Consider the following 6,047-nt stretch of genomic DNA (forward strand, 5'->3'; position numbering starts at 1 on the left):
TTTTTCCCCTCCAGGCCCGTGGGCCCGTAATGGGAGTCGGATTCCCTTATTTTATTTCTTACAATATCACGCCCGTTTCAACAGGTTGTACGACAAACGATCTGCCATCGGTGATCCCTTTTGCATGGCCAATGATGACAATATGAAATAGCCAGGCTCTAACAAAAAAATCTAAGTTGCAAAGTCCCAACAACCAAACTTTTAAGGTTTTATAATTTAAGTTTAGATTATAATGTAATTTTAATAAAACTAATTCCCACATAAATACAACTTTATAACTGAAAATGATTAATAATGAATTCAAAACGAATTAACTTTAGTTTCGTTTCTATAAAATACATGCGAAACCAAACAAAAACCAAGGAAGTGGGTGTAAAATATTTTTTTAAAGTATGATCATATTAGTGGAAAGGTACTGAACAATGGCTATTAAGTAAACATAGTAAAGATAGTAAAGTAGTAAAGATATAGCTATATCATAAAAAAAGGTTTACCAAAAGCAACTCACCCGGAATATCTTTGGTTATTTAAAAAAAAGTTTCAAAAATGGAATGAATCCAACGATTTTGAATACGTACAATATCTTCCCCCGATGTGTCCAAAAGTGTGCCTCTTTGGTTAATTGCGACCAAATCCTGAACAATTTATTGCAACGGTTACCCGTTTGTATTCACGGGTGTGATTAATGAGGCATTAAACACCTACCAAACTGCCGACTATTAGCAGAACTGAAATACTAAATCAACCAAACCACAGCGGGAACTGTAATTATACCTTCGGGCTTATGGTTGTTACCACTTTCGCAACGATATATTTTATTGCGGCGTTGGGTTGACCGTTGACATCGGTTCGAACACTCTATTAATTAAAAAGATCCTTTATTTACCAAACTCATAGAGATCAAAGACTGTGAATAATAATTAAACTATTAAGAATATTGTATGAATAAAAGTGAAAGTATAATTCATAGCCTTTTTAGTTGGTTGGATGGCCGATGATGACGGCTTGTTTGTCGGTGTGGGCCAAATTTTTGGATCGTCAATGTTACGATTGATCAAAAAAAAAATAAATAAATAAATAAATAAATAAACGTTTTGTCAGGTCGATTTTTCTTTCTTCAGCCATTACATCACACTGCTTTATTTATTATACAAATGTTAAAAAATATTTTATCTCATTACAAAATGTATATAATTTGTAAAGATGGAAATAAATAATAAAAAAGTTCTTTACTATGTAGATTTGGCAACAAAAAACTGCAAGAGAGAAAATTGGACAAATAGACTATGTAAAACAAATGGTTAAATTAAGTTTAAACTTTATGAAGTCCTTCGAATCTTCCGTACTTCCTCTTCTCCAAAACAATAATAAAGACAAGTATCTGCCTTGGCAAGAACGCAATATTATTTTTCATTTATAGGATTACTTGCTCAATATTTACATTTTTTCATGTCATTTTCGTATACAAATATGCTTGTTTATTCCTAAATTGAAAGGCTTTATTTCTCCTTAGTTTCAGTTTTCAAAGTGAAATGATGAAAGCTTGTTTGAGGCTGTGGGCGAAATCTTTGGATTTACAATGTTACCATTGATAAGAAATAAACATTTTGTCAGGTGTGTTTTTCCCTTTTCAGCCATAACCACACTGCTTTATTACTCATACAAATGTTAAATAATATTTTGTCTCATTACAAAGGTATATAATTTGTACAGATGGTAATAAATAGTAAAAAAATTTCTTTACTATGTAGATTTGTCAATAAAATTGGCTTTATTTCTCCTCAGTTTCTATTTTCAATTTCTGTAGTTGTATCGAATAATTTAATAAATAATCCTGCCTTTGTTTGCAATATGTAAGGCATTGTTTACTGTATGAATTCCAAAAAGGGCAACATAATGTAATAACAACTAAACATTTGTGTGCTGAAATAATCCTAATGTTATAAATATTTGCAAAGTCCAATTGTTGCGTGATTTAAAGAAGGAAATTTTGTTTTTGAAGATGATGTGCGCAGTAGATCCAGGCATAGGCTAAAAGAATATAACTTTTTGACGATAAGAACTAGGAGAGATGGTAAATCTTTTTTATTAAACCATTGGCAACCACATACAAAGACGGGTTTGTTCCGAAGGCTCCATCGCTACATGGATCCCACACGAACTCAACGAAAGGAATTGGCGGATCGCATCTCAATTTGCTCTTAACTTCTCTCGCGATTTTGATTTTAGTGGAATTTCTAACCACCCCGTAGAAAAGACGATGCCTTCGGTAAAGGCAGCCCAGACGGCCACCACCGAAAAACATCCGCCCCCGTCCATCGTTCTCCGTCAGCGTAGTCTTAGCTCCTCGATGGCTGAAGGCTTCGACATCCGATCGCTCCGATTCTCGAGAGGTCGGAAGGTAATTCGGAGGTCATCCGCAAGTATTACGGTCGACGGCCACGAATGAAACATAACCTCTTCTCTAGGTACGCGCTACAGGTCTCATCATTAGGCCACTGCGAGTTACCCATGCAGCTGGGTTTGAGTTTTGAACGAAATTACTCTCCCCCATAGTTCAGATGGTTATGCACCCTCCCCCGTCCATATATACAAATATATACTGACAGGATCTGGTACCCTAACCCCCGTGTGCCTCTGACGTGGCACCCGCAGTCCGAGGTCAGCTCGCGAGCCAACAACTCCCTTAACGCACCTCGAGGGACTAGGCGTAGTCTTGCGCCCTCGCACGTTGTACTCTTCAGTGGTCCTTTCGTCCAAATGCATACAGAGGCTTAAGGCGATCATGCGCGCCAGGAAACTCGTGCAGCTTGTGCTTTAGAAAGTTTGTCATGCTCTCAAGGTTACACCATTATTTTGCGCCAGGAAACCCCACTTGCAACCAAGGGGAAGGGTCTGTTAGAGTCTCCTAGGAGCACCCGCTGCACAGAATTGGATTGAGAAAAAGAAGAAACATTTTCAAGATACACTTGCCCTCATACACATCCCACCTGCTCGTTCAATGTTGACCTTCTCCACATTTTAAACTCGGCAAGAATGATCCACTTCTCTTCTGCGGCATCTCATTGAGATCCTCCTAGAGACAACCACCTCGCCAAGCTGCGAGCACGGCAATCCCCAAAGCCTTGCAAGCTCACCGTTTCAGGATACGCCCCCCCCCCCCGGAGACCAACCATCTCTGCCCTCTAGGTCTCTTGCCGTTTCTTCGAACAAGAATTCTACTAAGGGCACCTCGTAGTTGCTAAGAACGACACTAGTATACCCCTCTTCTGGAGCCTGCTGTATTAACTCCAAGGGGAGCTAACGCGTCTAGCACTTCAAATAAAGCAAAAACGGCCTGCACTAGCAAACAGAAAAAGTGTAGTTTTCACGGCGACAACGCTCACTATCAAGTTGCTTTGAAGACCAAACAATTAACTAATCTGTATTGGGAAATTTTGTCACACCCGCCATAATTCGACATTTCACCTTGTCACTACTATTTATTTCGGTCATTACAATTTTTTTTTAAATGGCGAAAACTTTGAGTGTTCAAACAGCTGTTCAAATATTCCTAGTATCAAAACATAGCAATTTTTCTGCAAAAGGAATAGACATATCTGAAAAATAAAATAAAAATTAATTGCAAACAATGGACAATACATCTTTGAATAGTTAAAAACATGCTGGTTATAAACGAAAAAAAACTCGGCAAAAAAAGGTCGTTATTTTCTTGCCATCCCAAAATGGCACTCTGGTGCTAAGAAAATTAGTGACTAACCATGTAAATTAATAGGGTTTGTAATAAGGGAACGACGCAGGAGACGGCAAAATCGATTTTGGCAGAACACAAACCCCAGAGATGTCGCCAAGTTCACGTCGTACAAACATGACAAGACGAATGTTTTCTTAATGACAATTCAGTCTGACTCTTCGATTGTTTAAATATTTGACAACTTAGATTTCTCTCGCCTTGCCAGTTGAGTTCAAGAATAATTTATAAGACAGCCCGTAAAACAACAAAAACTAGTAAAGATGTATATTTGTGATAAGCAAGATTCGTTCTTTTTGTGTATTTGTATTTATGTCAATTAAAATACTACTCTCTTTCGAAGTAATAGCTTAGCAATTTTCTTATTTTTCAATTTTTTATACATTTTGAATTATTCTTTTATACAGGTTATTTGGAGATCGTGAGATGCGGTCTGGTCACGATCTTCAAATAATCATTAACTAACGGTCAATAAACACCACACACTTTTATACGACAAAGTTCGTCAGGTGCTCATACACTTCAAATGCAAACAAAATGGCTTGCATGGTCCGATTCTAAACTTTTTTGAAAATATTCAACATTTTACGTTTTTTTTCAACCATCGAGAGTTTTCCACATAAATCTACTTGTGGCTGTTGAATTATTCATTTTTTGGAAATCAAAAAAGCATGGAAAATATAGTCAAATTTACTTTAAGAAGGCACTCTTTTTAAACTCAATCTATTTTCTGGTAAAAAACAAACGCTGCTAAATTTAAAATTTGTAAAAAAAAACTAAATGTGCAATCTCGTTGGAAAAATTCTTGGTAGAATTTGGAAAATTTCATAACTACTTCTTCGTTTAATAAACTAGTTAGTTTAATAAACTATCGGTAAACCGTTTTCTGTAATTACAACGAAGAAAAGTAGAGAAATATAATTCTAAATGGTAAAAAATTGGTGACGGTGTGAAAAAGGGGGAGTGGGGTTAATATATTATTTCAACTTTTTGTCCTGGGAAAAATTTATTTCCGACGTTAACTTAATGAAAAGCGCAAAATGAAAGAACAATGAAAGAACGATGAAAGAACGAACAAGTTTTTATGAAATTTTCCAAGCTCTCTCGTGAATTTTTCCAACGAGGCTTATATTTTCTTTTTATTTAAATTTTAGCTGTTTTTGACAGATATAGTTTTTTCAACAAAAATTAAATAGAAAATTCTAGAATTGTGCCTTCTTAAAGCAAATTTAACACTTTTTTCAATGCTTTTTTTGGTTTCTGCAAAAGTCAATGGTTAAAAAGCTACGAGTAGATTTATGATGAAAACAAGTAAATAGTTGAAAAAAGGTTTTGACAGTTGTAGGGTTTTTAACAAAAATTAAATAGAAAATTCTACAATGGTGCCTTCTTAAAGCAAATTTAACACTTTTTTCTATGCTTTTTTTGTTTCTGTAAAAAACAATAGCTCAAAAGCTACGAGTAGATTTATGTTGAAAACAAGTAAATAGTTGAAAAATGTTTTGACAGTTTTAGTTTTTTAACAAAAAGTATATAGAAAATTCTGGAATGATGCCTTCTTAAAGCAAATTGCACATTTTTTCAACGCATTTTTTTTGTTTCTGTAAAAAACAATAGCTCAAAAGCTACGAGTAGATTTATGTTGAAAACAAGTAAATAGTTGAAAAATGTTTTAACAGTTTCAGTTAAAAAAAAAATTAAATAGAAAATTCTAGAATGATGCCTTCTTTAAGCAAATTGAACACTTTTTTCAATGCTTTTTTTTGTTTCTGTAAAAATCAATAGCTCAATAGCTACGAGTAGATTTATGTTGAAAACAAGTAAATAGTTGAAAAATGTTTTGACAGTTTTAGTTTTTTAACAAAAGTAAATAGAAAATTCTAGAATGATGCCTTCTTAAAGCAAATTTAACACTTTTTTCAATGCTTTTTTCGCTTCTGTAAAAATCAATAGCTCAAAAGCTAAGAGTAGATTTATGTTGAAAACATAAATAGTTGAAAAAAACTTAAAATATTGATCATCTGCGAAAGGGTTGAGAATCAGACCCTGGTGCATACTTTTTTTTCAATCACTCTGTATATTATAATCCATTTTTCTCCAATTAATTTTAAGGGGTTTTATTTGAAGTAATAAAAAAATCTTTGAAGTAAATTAAGGATATATTAACAATTTAAACATTTTAATTGCAATTGAAAAAATTAATAAAAAGATATTATTGTTATTTATGTTATAAGTACAATGTAGAATGGAATTGAAGACTGGTGTATTTTTCAAGCTGTAAGAAATAACTTTAATT

At 34.1% G+C, this 6,047-nt stretch overlaps 1 protein-coding gene across 5 annotated transcripts in view; it reads right to left on the bottom strand.

Moving 5' to 3' along the window:
• The window catches only part of LOC106661447 (unconventional myosin-Ia), a 177,274-nt gene that overhangs the window by 67,607 nt on the left and 103,620 nt on the right, over positions 1–6,047 (bottom strand). The gene's annotated exons all lie outside the window — the stretch shown is intronic.

The sequence above is a fragment of the Cimex lectularius genome, unplaced genomic scaffold, assembly GCF_000648675.2.
Source record: "Cimex lectularius strain Harlan isolate CLEC.00 unplaced genomic scaffold, Clec_2.1 scaffold166, whole genome shotgun sequence".
In the NCBI taxonomy this organism is placed as follows: Eukaryota; Metazoa; Arthropoda; class Insecta; order Hemiptera; family Cimicidae; genus Cimex; species Cimex lectularius.